This window comes from Martes martes (genome assembly GCF_963455335.1).
Source record: "Martes martes genome assembly, chromosome: 15".
NCBI classification, from domain to species: Eukaryota; Metazoa; Chordata; class Mammalia; order Carnivora; family Mustelidae; genus Martes; species Martes martes.
The window spans coordinates 43,005,402-43,021,515 of NC_137903.1; positions in this window are offsets into that span (position 1 = coordinate 43,005,402).

A 16,114-nucleotide genomic window follows, 5' to 3' on the forward strand; every position below is an offset into this window, starting at 1 on the left:
ATCTTTCTTTTAAGTTTTTATTTAAATTCCAGTTAACATAGAGTGTAAAATTTGTTTCAGGTATACAATATAGTGATTCAACATTTCTATACAATAGCCAGTGCTCATCACAACAAGTGCCCTCCTCAGTCTTCATCATCTGTTTCACCCATCCCCCCCACCTGCCTCCCCTCTGGTGACCATCAGTTTGTTTTCTGTAGCTGAGAATCTGTTTTGGGGTCTGTTTTCTATAGCTGAGAATCTGTTTTGGGGTCCCTGGGTGACTCAGTCATTTGAGCCTCTGACTCTTGGTTTTGGCTCAGGTCATGATCTCAGGGTGGTGATACTGAGCCCTGCATTAGGCTCTGTGCTCAGCGCAGAGTCAGCCTGAGAGTCTCTCCATCTCCCCACTCCCCTCAGCCCCTCCCCTTGCTTATGCTTGCATGTGTGTGTGCCTGCCCGTGCTTGCTCTCTCTCAAATAAAAAAAATAGGAATGTTTCTTGGTTTGCCTCTCTCTTTTTTTCCTTCTTGCACATTTGTTTTGTTTCTTAAATTCCACATATGAGTGAAATCATATGGTATTTGTCATTCTCTGGCTCATTTCACTTAGCATAATACTCTCTAGTTCCATCCATGCTATTGGAAATAGCAAGATTTCGTTTTTTTAATGGCTGAGTAATATTACATTCTACATATATATACCACATCTTCCTTATCCATTTATCAGTTGATGGACACTGGGGCTGTTTCCATAATTTTGGCTATTGTTGATAATGCTTGCTAAACATCAGTGTGCCTGTGTCCCTTTGAATCAGTATTTTTGTATCCTTTGGGTAAATGCCTAGTAGTGTAATTGCTGGATTGTAGGGTAGTTCTATTTTTAACTTTTTGAGGAAACTCCATATTCTTTTTCAGAGTATGTAAAAGTTTGCATTTCCACCAACAGTGTAAGAGAGTTCCCCTTTCTCTGCATCCTCGCCAACACCTGTTGTTTCCTGTGTTGTTAATTTTAGCCATTCTGACAGATGTGAGGTGGTATTTCATTGTATTTTTGATTTGTATTTCCCTGATGATCAGTGGTATTGACCATCTTTTCATGTGTCTGTTTGCCATCTGTCTTCTTGGAAAAATGTCTTTTTATGTCTCCTGCCTGTTATTTAATTGGATTATTTATTTCTTGGGTATTGAGTTCTATAAGTTCTTTATAGATTTGGATACTAACCCTTTATCAGATGTCATTTGCAAATACTTTCTATTCTGTAGCTTGCCTTTTAGTTTTGTTGCTTGTTTGCTGTGCAGAAACTTTTTATTTTGTCAATAAGTTAACTAGGAATAAACCTAGCCAAAGAGGTAAAAAGATCTGTACTCCGAAAACTATAAAACACTGATGAAAGAAATTGATGATGACACAAAGAAATTGAAAGACAGGAGAGCTTGGGTGGCTCAGCCGGTTAAGCATCCAACTCTTGATGTCAGCTCAGGTCCTGAGATTGAATGCTGTATTGGGCTTTGTGCTCAGTGTGGAGTCTGCTTGAGATTCTCACCTTCTCCCTTTGCCCCTCCCCCTGATCTCTATCTCTCTTTTCTCTCTCTCTCAAATAAATAAATAAAATAAAAAATCTTGGAAAAAAAAGAAAAGAAAGACAATGTTCATGGATTGGAAGAACAAATACTGTTAAAATGTCTATACTACCCAAAGGACCTACACATGTAATGCAATCAGAACATCAACAGGATTTTTCACATAGCTAGAATAATTAATCCTAAAATTTGTGTGGAAACACAAAAGACCCTGAATAGCCAAAGCAAAATTGAAAGGCAAAGCAAAGCTGGAGTCATCACAATTCCAGACTTCAAGTTATATTACAAAGCTGTAGTGATTGAAACAGTTTGGTACTGGCAGGAAAATAGGTAGATCAATGGAAGAGAAAAGAGAACCTGGAAAGAACCCACAACTATATGATCAATTAATCTTTGACAAAGCAGGAAAGAATATCCAATGGGGAAAAAGTCTCTTCAGCAAATGGTTTTGGGAAAACTCGACGGCAACATATGAAAGAATGAAAGTGGATCACTTCTTTTCAGGAAAAGATTTTATTTATTTATTTATTTTTAGAGAGAGAATGAGAGAAAGAGAGAGTGAGTGGGGGAACAGCAGAGGGATAGGGAGAGGCAAAGAATCTCAAGTAGACTCCCCACTGAGGATGGAGCCTGACACAGAGCTCGATCCCATGACACTGAGATCACAACCTGAGCTGAAACCCAGAGTTGGACACCTAACTGACTGAGCCACCCAGGCGCTCTCAAACTAGACCAATTTCTTACACCATATACAAAAATAAATTCAAAATGGATCAAAGACCTAAAAATGAGACCTGAAACCATAAAAATCTTAGAGGAGAATACAGGCAGTAACCTCTTTGACAGCAGCCATAGCAAATTCTTTCTAGATAGGTCTCCCGAGGCAAGGGAAATGAAAGCAAAAATAGATTGCTGTTTGATATTATCTTAATGCCTAGCATATAGTAGATATAGACTCAAGAAATACTTTTTTAAATGAAAGAAAACAGGTGTACTCTGGTAATATGTGTGAAAGTCACTGAGATGTAATAGCAGATAGTCCTCGTCCTCAAGGAATGTACAATCTAGCAGAAATATTTAAATAGTACAGACATTTCCATAGTACAAGGTAAAATGAGGTATATACCATAGGAGAAGTTCTTGTATCAAGGGCTATTAGGATTTGAAACTTAGATCATATTGAATTTAGGGAATCAGGAAAGACTTCATGAAGAAGGTGGCATTTGAGTAATATCTTAATTCTCCTGGGTGGAGAGCAAATGGAAAGCTTTCAAATGGAGGAACCATCACAAGCAAAAGCCTAGAAGTAGAAAAGCACAGAGTATGGTTTGAAATGAGTGAATAGTCCATTTTGGGTATTCTATGAGTAAGGGTAGCAGCAGTGGGAGAGGAGAGTGGAAAGACACATTGGGACTAGATTGTAGTTGGCTTTGCATGTCAGGATAAGGAAACTGTACTTTGAGAGCCATTGAGGGCTTTTAAAGAAAGGGGCTCTAGACAGCTTGATCATGTTTATGGGTAAAAGAAAAGGGGTTAATATGGAATGTGAGGAGGGTAGATTGAAGAAAGAAGTAATACTTGAAGTGGAATCAAGTCTAGAGAAGGATGAGATCAAAGACCAGGAGGAAATGGCCAAAATACCTTTCCCAGATCCTAAGGAGGAAAGATCTAAAAAATCTCACTCCAGATAATTTGGTATCAACCATTTAAAGACATACCTTAGAAAATATAGAGGTAGAGAATCATTGAGAATCAGCAAAACGAGCAATTCTAAACACATGGCCCTCAATGTAAACAGTGTCTGGTTTTCTGGCCAAGACCATCTTGATCAAAGTCCATCCTATAGCCATAATCTAATATGTATTTCTTTGAAAACATGCTCTAACTCCAGCAGCATTCAGAAATCCAGCAACCTCAAAATCTCCATATCTACCCTCAAGGCTACCTTGTTGCCAAGGAGTCTTTACTCCTGGGAGAGGTGATGCCCAGCTGCTCTCCTCTGCTGGAGTCCATATGGCCCTTGGCTACTGTGGCCAGGTAGTCAGAATCTAATTGGAAAGCAAGTTGGTGAATTTCCAAAGCAAAAGTTCTAAACCATGACTAGCAAACCAATTATGAGAAGTCCTAGAGGAACTAAATAACCTGGAAGCTTTTATTCTTATTTTAGATGTTCATTACTTACAACCGTCCCTGCAACCCTGGTTTTGGACAAAGCACACTGAGACATAATGGGGTGGGCAAGCCAAGGAGTGGCCAGGGCTGGGGTCAGTAGTCACATCATAAACACAGCCAGTTCCATGCACTGTCAGTCAGGCTGGTTAGATTGGGATGGTTCCACAGGAACTTCTTGTTTTAACTCAAACAAGCACATTTATTGAGTGTGAGTATATTCAAGGTCCTTGCTGGAACCCTGTAGAGCCAAAGATAAATAAAATGTAGTTCCTGTTCAAAAAGGGTTTCGGAAAATCAAGTAGGGGTCAGATAGGTGCATAACTAACACAAGAAAGACAATGAAGGTGACGGGGGGTGGGTCAAAAGAAGAGTAGTTGGGCCAATGATGGTGTCCATGCTCTGGACTGAAATGCCGATATTAAGAGACCATGTCTTAATCCAACTCAAGCAAGGCAGTTGATGTCGGAATCCTATCAGGGATTTTAGGTGGATGAACAGGAAAAATGGAGAGAAGGCTGCTTTTCCATCCTGTTATAAGAGTGAGCAGCAAAAATATCTTTTTTTTTTTTAAGATTTTATTTATTTATTTGACAGACAGAAATCACAAGTAGGCAGAGAGGCAGGCAGAGAGAGAGAGGGGGAAGCAGGCTCCCTGCTGAGCAGAGAACCTAATGTGGGGCTCGATCCCAGGACCCTGGGATCATGACCTGAGCTGAAGGCAGAGGCTTTAACCCACTGAGCCACTCAGGCGCCCCCCAAATATCTTTGTTTTGAGGGAAAGAGAGAGAGAACGAGGGCATGCGTGGTTGGGGGTGGTGGGGGGCAGTGGGGCAGAGGGAGCAGGAGAGAGAACCTCAAGCATGTTGCATGTCAAGCATGGAGCCTAACATGGAGCTCGATCTCATGACCCCGAGATCATGACCTGAGCTGAAATGAAATGAAATGAAATGAAATAACTGACTGAGCCACCCAGGTGTCCCTGTAAAGCTGTCTTTGAAGGTATTAAACCCTCATGTTACTAATCTGTTATTTCCTCTCTGTATGATCCTGTTCCTTCTCCAGATGTCCTATGTGGGTATAAAATAGGCCCAGGTCTTTCTCATTCTCCAGAATAACTAAATTTTTAGAGGCATCTTTTCTGTTTTTTAAAATAAGAATGAATGGTAGAGTTGGTTGCATCCCAGGCTATTATTTCTTAGGGATGCTTTAACTTTATCCTTTAATACATGAATCAAAATGTAGAATATAATGGGGGTTGGAGATTTTATATCTCTACAGATACACACACAGCTGTATGTATTAGTTTATATAATATATAAAATTAACTTAGAAATACATATGGAGGGGAAAAGTGGTTCAGATATGGGAAATAGGGTTGAAATATATCTGGCAACATGGTTTTGGTGTAGAGGGTTTAAAGGAGTCACTTTGAAATTAGATTTAGGTATGAGTGTTGGCTCTGCCACCAAGATGCTGCGTGATTTTGGACCAATATTCCAGATCTCAGAGTTTGTTTCCTCACCTGAATAACTGGGATGATAAAACTATCTATATATGGTTGATATGTGAAGTAACTCGTCTGGTTCAAGGCCCATAGAAAGCACTTGGTAAATACTACCAATTATTTCTATTCTTTTGTGGCTGGAACATGGTTGCTCAAACATGGCATGAAAGAAGCACAGTGCAGCTCATGTCTAGTTGGTAAAAGGAGACTTGAAGGTTAAACTCTTCCATCCTATCTCCCCTTTTGGCCTTCCTTCACCTACTACCACTGCTGCCCTCCCCATCAAGAGCCCATGTACATTGTGGTAGGGGACAGGGGAGCACTGAGGTGGGAGTCAGGATACTGGGTTCTGGTTTTCATATTATCACTAACAAACTATAGAACTCTGGGCAAGTATTTTCATATCTCTGGATCTCAGTACCCTCATCCGGATAGTGAGGTTGGGTCTCATGCTGTCTAGCGTGGTGTTTCTCAAACTATGGATCACCACCCACGTTTTACATCATGACTCAGTATGTGTCCAGCACACACACAAACAAACCTCCATTCTCATAAATGGAATTGAAACAAGGCTTTACAAAATAATGCTTACCATTACTGTGTGTGATAAGCTCTGATATTTTCTATTCTGTATCATTAAACAGTTGCATATCGTGGCCAACCTTATTGATTTCAAGACCAGCAGTGGTTGGGTGTTAAAGGCTGGTTTAACACCCTCCTCACCCTAATGCATGGGTTTCTAAAGATGCTTCCCAAGGGCTTCAGTCTCCAGGGCCTTGAGACAAATATCCTTTCTGCATTCTTCATAAACAGTGGCTCTCATCCAGAAACAACATTCCTAGAGACATTACCATATTGGTTCTCTTGGCTCTTTGGAGAGGCTAGTGACATGTCATAGTTGGTAGGTAAATGCCTGAAAACCATGGGTGTTGGACATCTTTTGGGGTTCTGTGGCATCCCCTACAGATTTGGGGTGAGCTTTTTGACTTGTCTGCTCTGCCTGAGGCCAGGATCATGCTATCATGCTAGGTTTATTTGCTTTGTAGTCTAGGTATGCCAAGTTGCCTTATGTCTTTTTTTTTTTCTTAAGTGCAAAGAAATGAAAGGCTTGAACAATTGGCCAAACCTCAGGCCCACTGGTGACCCGCTAGAATTTGAACTTTATATTGATCATAATGCTTATGGCACTATATAGAACTAATTAGCTAATATATCTGTGTCCCCACTGAACTCTTAATTCTTTAAGAGCTAGGACTAATTTTTAGTCAGCTCTATTTATCTCCAGATCATATCAAAGTGCCTAGCAGATAGTGGATACCCAATAAATATTTGACAAATTGGCTAACTTGAGTTTGTGAAAATACTTCAGACAGGAGTACCTTTGTCTTGATCTCATTCTGTCCTAGCTAGACCAGACTCCAGGAAAAGAGGGTCCCCGTCGTCAGAACACATGCTGCTTAGGCTGTAGTACTTAAGAGTAAGTACCAGTGGAAGTTTGGGGAAAAGACAAAGTTTTTTTTTTTTAGATGTCCTTTCTTTTTTCTTTGGTTCCTTTTTCCCATTCATAATTGGCCTTTCTTCTTTCCACTCAGAAACTTACTACCAGATGCTCAGGTCTGGGACATCCCATTGTTAACATCACTGCATAAAATTAAATTTTAAAAACCACACAAATATTAAGACAAAGCTATGGATATGTCTGAACATAAATTAGACTGAAACGTAAACTGAATACTCCAAGAATGCTAAGTCCCCAAATTTCATTACATAGCTCTCCAGTCATCTAAGGTGGGGAGTGGAGTCTGTTCGGCACCACCAACTGGTTTCAGCATTGTTAAAACTGAGACCGGGAATGGAATCCTGCAACTGACAATGAATTCGGGCTATGTGTTCGCCTTTTATCTGAAGCCACAGACAAAATCTTGGAAACATACTTAAAGGTCTTACTGCAATTGGAGGCCACACACAGCTCGTAGGCACAATAGTATCAGGGGCTTCCAAGTCAGGCTTGAGAAATTCAGGTCTTGCTTAATTACGTGGCCTGTGCAAAAGATGAGATTGCCAACAGAACAATGTTCTGTTGCATTTTCCTGACCCTTTGGGGTTTAAATTTGCAACCTGCATCAGCAAAACTTTTGGCATTTAATTCTATTAAAATCAAAGAGCCAAATTTCTGCCTTCTGTTACATGAGCACAGTTCTTACTGACGTCAATGAAAGCTGTGCATGCATAACTGAGGGCAGATTTTGGCCTGGGCTCTAGACACATGAGAACTGGCACACCACACTCACATCGAAACTCTGTTCCCCTCCTACCCCCTCTCTCCCCCCGGCCTTCTGATAACACGACCTCCTCATTCGTAACTCTCTGTCCACACATTGGGAGCTGGGCCTTAACCCAAAACACAAATTAGAAGCATCATCTAATACAGAAATTTAAGCCAGATGCAAATTTAACATAGATGTTTCAAAAAGCCACCTGAGTTAGTCACCGTCTAACTACAAATTTTGCAAACAGATTATGAAATATACTCAGTGTAGTATCTAATTTATGCATTTAATTAGATAAGAGGAGGCTTGCACCTCCTTCCACTTTACTGTTTAGTTTTTGTACTTGAGAATGCATGGCCTCACCGGTGAAACCCCTGTTGCTAGTTTAGAAAATGCTACACGTATTCCAGTGCTGGATGTAGTGCCTGGTACAGCGTCTGGGACAGAGGAAGGAGCCTAACAAATATCTACAGGACACATGGAGGCAGGACATGGACAGGACAATAGCTACAGGACACTCTATGAGCAAGAGATAATAATAACTCACAGTTACCTAGTACTAACCATGTGTTAGGCCCTGTCTCATATATATTATTTAATTCTCACTACACATGTAGGTTACTATTTTATAGAGGAGGACACTATACAGAAGTTAAGAGACTTACCAGCTAGTAGGTGGTGGAGCTGGGATTTCAACCCCGGCAGCCTGGCTCCAGGAGGTCAGGCTATTATCCATTCTGCTAAACTGCCTCTCAGTTAAAATGCAGGCATTGTTCTTTCCACAGTTTGGCGACCGTGGCCATTGCTGCTATAAACATTGGGGTACAGATGGCCCTTCTTTTCACTACATCTGTATCTTTGGGGTAAATACCCAGCAGTGCAATTGCAGGGTCATAGGGAAGCTCTATTTTTAATTTCCTGAGGAATCTCCACACTGTTCTCCAAAGTGGCTGCTGTTACGCTGAAAATAAATAAAAAATTTAATTAAAAAAATGCAGGCATTGTGTATTATTAATTAGTTATTAGTCAAATCATGTATATGGTAGCTGGGCAATCCTACCAAGAAAGGCAGAAACATTTTACTAGCAAGAGCTTGTCAACAACTGTTTGTGTGATCTTAATTGTCTGAAAAAGTTTCGTTTTGTTTTTTTAGCTTCTCTACATACTAGGAGAAACAGTACAACCTCTCAGACTAACTAAGCATTTTAGTCTCGTGGCATCTTTGTTATGTTTTAGCAGAAAGGGAAATGAATCTTGCAGTAAATTTTGAAGATAAATTTTATGTGTACCACTTTTAAACAAATGTTAAGGTGACACTGACCATTCATTATCCCCTTCAACTAATTTTTCCACGGTCACCTTAAAAAATAATTAAAGGCATCCAGGCTATGCACTGGCATTGTTAGGAGTCACATAGCTGCTTTTTAATAAGGATCATCTTTTCTCTCTTAGAATATATCTAAAGGGGTGCCTGAGTGGCTCAGTTGGTTAAGCATCCAACTCTTGGTTTTAGCTTGGGTCATGATCTCAGGGTCGTGAGATCGAGCCCAGCATTGGGCTCTGTGCTCAGTGGGGAGTCTGCTTGGGATTCTCTCTCTCCCTCTGCCCCTCACCCCCTCATAAAATAAATAAATCTTTTAAAAAATATATCTGAAGTTGTCACTGAGTTTGTTAGATACATACTTTACATTGAAGTTTGAGGGACACGGCTACCACTAGAAGATGGAAACTTCTTCCTTGCTCAGAATCCTACAGACAAAAATGCGAAGAGGTGGACCCTGTCTTAGAACTTATCCGGACTCTGTAGAGGTAGTTTCTGAGCTTTTGTTTGTTGTTTATAATGTCCATAGTACACTTTACTAGTCCTGTGGCTCAGCCATTGACCTGCCTCCTTATTGTGGGTACCTCATTGTTTTTGGTTTCAAGTGAAAATTCCTTACCTTGTTCAGTATACCAAGAACTTGAATTTCCTCCTTAGCTCATGGCTCATGATGTCATCTCAGAGACCTCCCTTCATGACAGTGGGCAAATGATAGGCCACTGGATTCTGGGAAGAGGTCAGATTTTGCTGCTTCCCTTGACATGAGGAAATCAAGAAAGGGAGCTGAAGAAGAAAAAAAAGTGAGAGTATTATTTTAGCAATATCAAATTTGAAATGATGGCAAATCATTCAAGTTGTTTGGAGAGTGGGGGATGTTACTTGTCCATGGTCATATGACTCAAACGAGTAACAGACCAAGGATAAGAATCCAGAACACCTATCTCCCCAAACCACACTTTCCTCAGTCCAAACATTCTAAAACATGTCACAGGTCTCGGAAGCCATCCCCCCCGCCTTTTCTTCTTGGAACTACACAGAAAGAGATTTGTATTTATCTCTATTAAAATCCTATCCCATTACCAGGACATGTATTATATATGTATTGTCAGTGTGGTCTTTCTTGCCTATACTTAGAGATATTGTGTTATGTTAGTCTTCTCCACTGTCTCAACAGTGTGTTTAAATCCAAAGTAGGTTATGTAGTCTTCAGATGTTGTCTTCTACTTTAGAATCTCTTTCTGAGAATATTTCCTGATCTTATTTTAAAGATTTCAGAGTCAATCTGTAGCCTTTTATTATGAGTAGTCAGATCACCTATTACAGGATTCATTTCTACAATATTCCTTAATAATGGTCATCAGCTTCTATTTAGTGTGTGCTTACTACCTCATAAAACATCTACTACATCATGATTGAAGAGTTCTTTTTATAAACTATATGTAAGTTATAAAGACTAAATACTTGACTCTTAAGAACTTTGATCCACTAGTTCTAGTTGTACTTTCTAGAGCAGATATATCAAACTGAGGCCCCAAGGGGGAATCCCTTTCAACATTGTATTTTGTTTGGCCCACATGATGTTTTTAAAAATAATGAGCCAACATTGACAACACTGAGAGATTTCACATAAAAATCAGACTTTCTGGCTCTTCTTGAAAAAGAAAGATCTTGGGGCGCCTGGGTGGCTCAGTCGTTAAGTGTCTGCCTCCGGCTCAGGTCATGATCCCAGGGTCCTGAGATCGAGCCCCACATCAGGCTCCTGCTTCTTCTCCCACTCCCCCTGCTTGCATTCCTTTTCTCGCTGTGTCTCTTTCTGTCAAGTAAATAAATAAATAAATAAATAAATAAATAAAATCTTTAAAAAAAAAAAAAAAGAAAGATCTTGCAGTATTGCATCCACTTTCCTACAGGGCAACAATGATATGGACCTGAGTGGGGTCTGCTTCCTTTAGATGGGGCATAAGTTCTGTAGTTGTCCATAGCCCTCCAGTCCCTATGGATTTCCACATCCTGTGGCTGTCACTTGCCATTAACTATCACACATACACCAGTGTTTTTCAGACATTTGACTAGTTTCATACCCTTATGTTACCTTTCTGAATCCTGTAGGTATATTTACAACCCAAATAATTAGACAGCATAGAGTATATATGCTCCTTCCTCTTCATGGAAGAGATGCCCTTGCCCCCTGCATTTCTTTAGTCCTCCTTTTTGCAAGATAGTAAGTTTTAGTTCCTTTAACTAAACTTTGTAAAGTACAGCTTCAAATGGTATCACTCATTTGGACTCTCCTTTAATTTGTCCAGCCTCCTTTAAAACATGGTACCGAGGGCATGCCTGGGTGGCTCAGTCAGTTAAGTGTCTAACTTGCCGTCAGCTCAGGTCATGATCTCAGGGTTGTGAGATTGAGCTCCACAGTGAGTGTGGAGGCTGCTTGGGGATTCTTTCACTCCCCCTCCCTCTGCCTCTGCCTCCCCACCCTTGCTTATATGTTCTCTCTCTCTCTCTCTCATCAGTCAATCAATGAATCAAACAAACAAAAAAACCAACAAAACACTGTACCCAGAACTGAACACAGTGGTGGAAAGTTGGAGCCATGGACTTCCATTATCTTTCCCAATTCTCAAGTTAAAGGTGTCTTCACAATCTGTAAACGTTATAGGTTGAATGGGAAGTGTGGACATTTTCTGTTGTGTTTGCACAGGAGCCTTCTTTCCTCTTGGAGATAATAATCTTCTCTTCCGCTTCCTCCTTGCCATGTTCTACTCTGGGAGTTGCTAACTGCTTGTGAAATGTTGACCACAGATTCATCCCAGGGAGAGCACCTGTTACAAGCCAGGACGAGATTTTTCCTGGGGTTTTTCTAACCAGAGCTTGAAACTTTGGTTTCTGAGATCGTAAGGATAGAAGTCTGAAGCTTCAGTAGCCAGCCTTCATGCCTGTTGGAAAGGCTGTTCAGAAAGAAGCCAGCACACAGAGAGAAGCAGAGAGAAGAATCATAAGAAGAGATACCAGGAAGTATCACTGAAGACCCCAGTACCAGGCACCTGTAAGACTGTCCTTTCCACATTTTGATTTTTTAAGCCGGTATATTCATTTTTCTTCTTTCCCTCCCTCCCTTTTCCCTCTCCTTCCATCTTTTCTTCCTTCAAAATTTTATTTATTTGTGTATTTAGAAAGGAAAAATACAGGACTGTATTACTTCCATCACTAAGGACAGGACTTTGCATGATGGTGGAGTGATTTCTGACAGCAGGGTGGAGCCCCCTACTTGCCGTCAGTGAGTGGGTTCTGTAGGACCATGAGGACCAAGTCTCTTCACAGGAGCATCTTGGAGACGTAGGGGTCCTCGTTGTCTGCCTTGGACTTCTTACCTTTGCTGCTCGTGGGGACTTTGGTCTACATCACCTTCACATTCTCCAGCCCTGTGTTGCAGTGCTTGTCAGCGGCCTTCATACAGAGCAGGAGCTCCTTTTTATTTCCACAGTTGATGAGCCCTTACATGTTATTTCTTACTGACTGTGTGAGCGCAGAGAATGGACTTGTCTTAAGCTCCTCCTCCTGCCACATTTGTAGCTCCTCCAGGGTCATCTCACTCTTGATCTTGTTGGGTAGCTCATGGTGATGGTGGCTGTGCTCTCAGACCAGCTGTCTCCTGAAGAGTCTTATGCTAATTAAAATTACCTTTCGCTAGCTGGCAACCAAGCTAGGAAGTCTTCCCTGGCATACTGGGTGACTTACCGGTGATATGACTGTACGAATGAACAAATGACTGCTTGGCTGAATGAAAAACTGGTTTCTTGCTAGGGTGGACAGTGAATTTCCTTCGATTTGTAGTTCACAGCCATCACTTTAGGACCACATATTTTGGGGAACTAATTATGTACCAAATCGACTTCAATTATGTCTTATTAACCCTTATATTTAAAGAATAGTAAATTGATAATAAAGAATGGTTCAGTTTAGTTGATTAGAATTTCAGAGTATTTGGCTAGTCGTGCCATGATCCTAGAATAGATAATATCTTAATCTTTGCATATTCAGGATTCTGCTTCATACTTACTCTGAGGACTACAAAACTCTGCAAGACACACATTTTAGGCTAGTTGTTTTGAGCTTATCCTTGGGCAAGGAGATGTATATTCAAATAAATCTTAGTGTGTAAAAGGACAGGATTGTTTTGAATGTTCTGATCTCTAGTTCTGTGGAATATTTGTGATCGCTCAAGTTTGACTTCGAGCCCAGATCTTGCTTCCAACTGGGAAGGGGAGACAATGGTGGACAGCTCCTTCCATCAGCTCTCTTTCATACTGCTCCTATCTCCAATTCACAAAAAGGAGTTCTGAGGCTGGAAAGACCCACTGTTAGGAGGAGAATTATCCAACTTTGGCCCTGTCACAATCCATCATTTCTGGATAGTCAGCCAACCCATGCTTTAATTTATTTTGTGGATGATAACCTTTGAAGTGTGTAAGTAGTTACTGTCCCTCTCCTAGCTCATGGTAACTGAGCAAACACTTGCAACCTTTCCATGGGTCTGAGTCCATGATGTGTCTCTCTGTGTGTATGTATGGATGTATTTGGAGATCACCATGTTCTTTCAATAATAGATGAGAACACCCTGCTCTAGGTTTGAAATGTTTGCCCCTTTGCAATTTAATTAGAAACAAGAATTCTAAGATAAATAAGTAGCTGTTTGGATACACATGGATAACTGTGACTTGAGTCAAAGGAAAAGTGACACCTTGGAAAAATTTCACATTTAGAAATATATATACAGAAAGTTGTGAGGTTTTGTTAACTTAGTAAAAATAGGATAATTTGCCAGATGTTTTCCCTCCAGTCCCCTCCCCATCAGAGAAATTTCCTATGTGTTTTTTTCATTTCCAGGTATTAGTGTTTCAAAAACAAGAAAAAACTGATATGAGAGACAAATGAAACATACTATAGTTTTACATTCCTAAACAGAAGAAAAAAGTGACTTTAGATTTGAAAGGAGGAAAAAAATGAAAAAAATTCACTTTCCTTATGTACTTTTTTCCAAAACTTTTTTTTTTTACCATAAGTTGATTTCTAAAGAAAATGTTTACCTCTAACTATGTATTCATATAGACATAACCAACTGACTTAGTTCATGCCTGATTTATGAGCTTTAAACTGTCTTACATTAGTAATTGCAATTTATGCCTATTTATCTCAGATTTCTTTTGACCAGCAACATGAATTTGGAAAATTTCTGGCTTAGATTAGAGGTACATTCTGTAGCCATGCAATAAATCAAATATAACCAGTTCTTGCTGGGGTTCACTTTTGATAATGACTCAATACCAATTTCCCCTAACCTATGTACGTGATAGCATAAATCTAAACCATGGTTACCGTTGACGTCAGCAATATTAATTGGCTAATGTCCTTGAGGAATCATCCTGTACCAGCTCACTTAAAATATTGACAAAAATGTGCTTTACTTTGCTAAAAGTCTGAACAAATTGGTTTTCTATTATAGTATATTAGTACTTAGAAGGCTGCTGGGCTAGCATTAACTGGTTCTTGTCAACTGTACTCATAATCATAAAATGTTTGATGCCTCAGACAGCATGCACACGTATATTATAAAATACAAAGGAAATAAATAAATAGCCATTCCTAAGACCGAATCCAAAAGCTAAAAGCACAGAAATAGCAACAAAGCAAATTCCCAGAGTTGATGGAAAAGTCTTTTCTCATAGTCTTTTCTATCATCTCTTAAAAGGTAGTTTTAATGTGGTTCTGATAAATATCTTCCTATATATAATTTTGTGATTCCCTTGCTTCTTTTAGTTTGAACGGCAATTGCAAACAAACAAGGAATGACAGAGCTTTGTAAGAAAATCTGTTATTGCTACAGAAATCTTCTGTGTGAAGCTGCACTCTCCCTTCCTTCTCCATCTTCGTCCCTCAGGCCACTCCTCTCTAACCCCCCAAAAACAGAGCCTCCTCTCTTTCTAAATGGATGAAACACAAAACTACAGGAACTTAAAATGGAGCAAACAAGCTAATAATGAACTGTTGTACCCCTTGGCATTTGTAAAACCTTTTCTCTCTTGCTAATGTAATTTTCCAATCAGACATGGGGAAGCCTTTCTCAAGGTTATGTACAAATGGTTGTGGAAGAGCCCAGAGACTCCCATTTCATTCTTTGTAATAGAGAAGAGTGATTGCTTCCTTGACTTTGTGGCTCGGATCATTCTTTAAGTGGTTAAGTAAGAAACAACATGTCCCTGAAGGAGAGCTTCCTAATGGTTTTTCTGTGGCCCATTGCCCCCTGGGGAGCTCACCATCACAGCAGGTCACCATGGTAATGCCATACTCTTCAGCTTTCCTCTGAACCTTTTGTGATAGTGACGCCAACATCTCATTTATAAATTTAATGCACTGTGTGCAGCTTCACAGTTGCTAATAAAAGACAACCTTTTGTGCAATAAATGAGTGAAAAAGTGATGAACATAGACTGGCATAACAAATAACTTCTGGTGTAAGTTATCTTTTAAGTCTGGATGTAGCTATTTAAAAAAAAATAAGCAGGACTAACACTTACTGTTAAATGTAGGGATGACCTATTAAGTAACCACAAAAGAAGTGTGAGTGTTATTATCCACTTTGCTTCTAACATCTAATTCAAGACACACTAGCTGTCCACACCATTCTTTCAGAAGAATGGTTTAGAGCATAGGACAAAGTGATGACACCTCAGACAAGGTTCTTGTCTGCATTTCTTTACATTTAACTGATATTAGTGGAAGTGGTATTTGATATGGTACAAGCAACTATCATATAGCTATAAGGAGAGAGCTAGATTGGTTGAATTCTCAGCCATTCTTATGCACTTACTCTTTCCCTGAAATGGTTAATACAATTAATCAATTATAGATCTTTATTTTTCTTGGAAAAATTTTTTTGTTGTTGAGTTATGCTAAATAATGTTGTGTGTATCATTCTTAGTAGTCTCCACCTCTGCCCTGTTTCACTCCTGATGAAATAGATACTGCATCTGTCAACCTTCCAGGTGAAAAAAAAAATGAATCAATCCCTAGTATGTTTCATGTAGGCTGGGTAAAGTAGTAGGACTATAGTGCAGCCTCTATAGCTAAGCCCTATAGAAGGCTTGTGCATGGCATAACTACATTGTTTTTCTTTTCTTTTTTTTATTTGACAGAGATCACAAGTAGGCAGAGAGGCAGGCAGAGAGAGAGAGAGGAAGGGAAGCAGGCTCCCCGCTGAGCAGAGAGCCCGATGCGGGGCTCAAT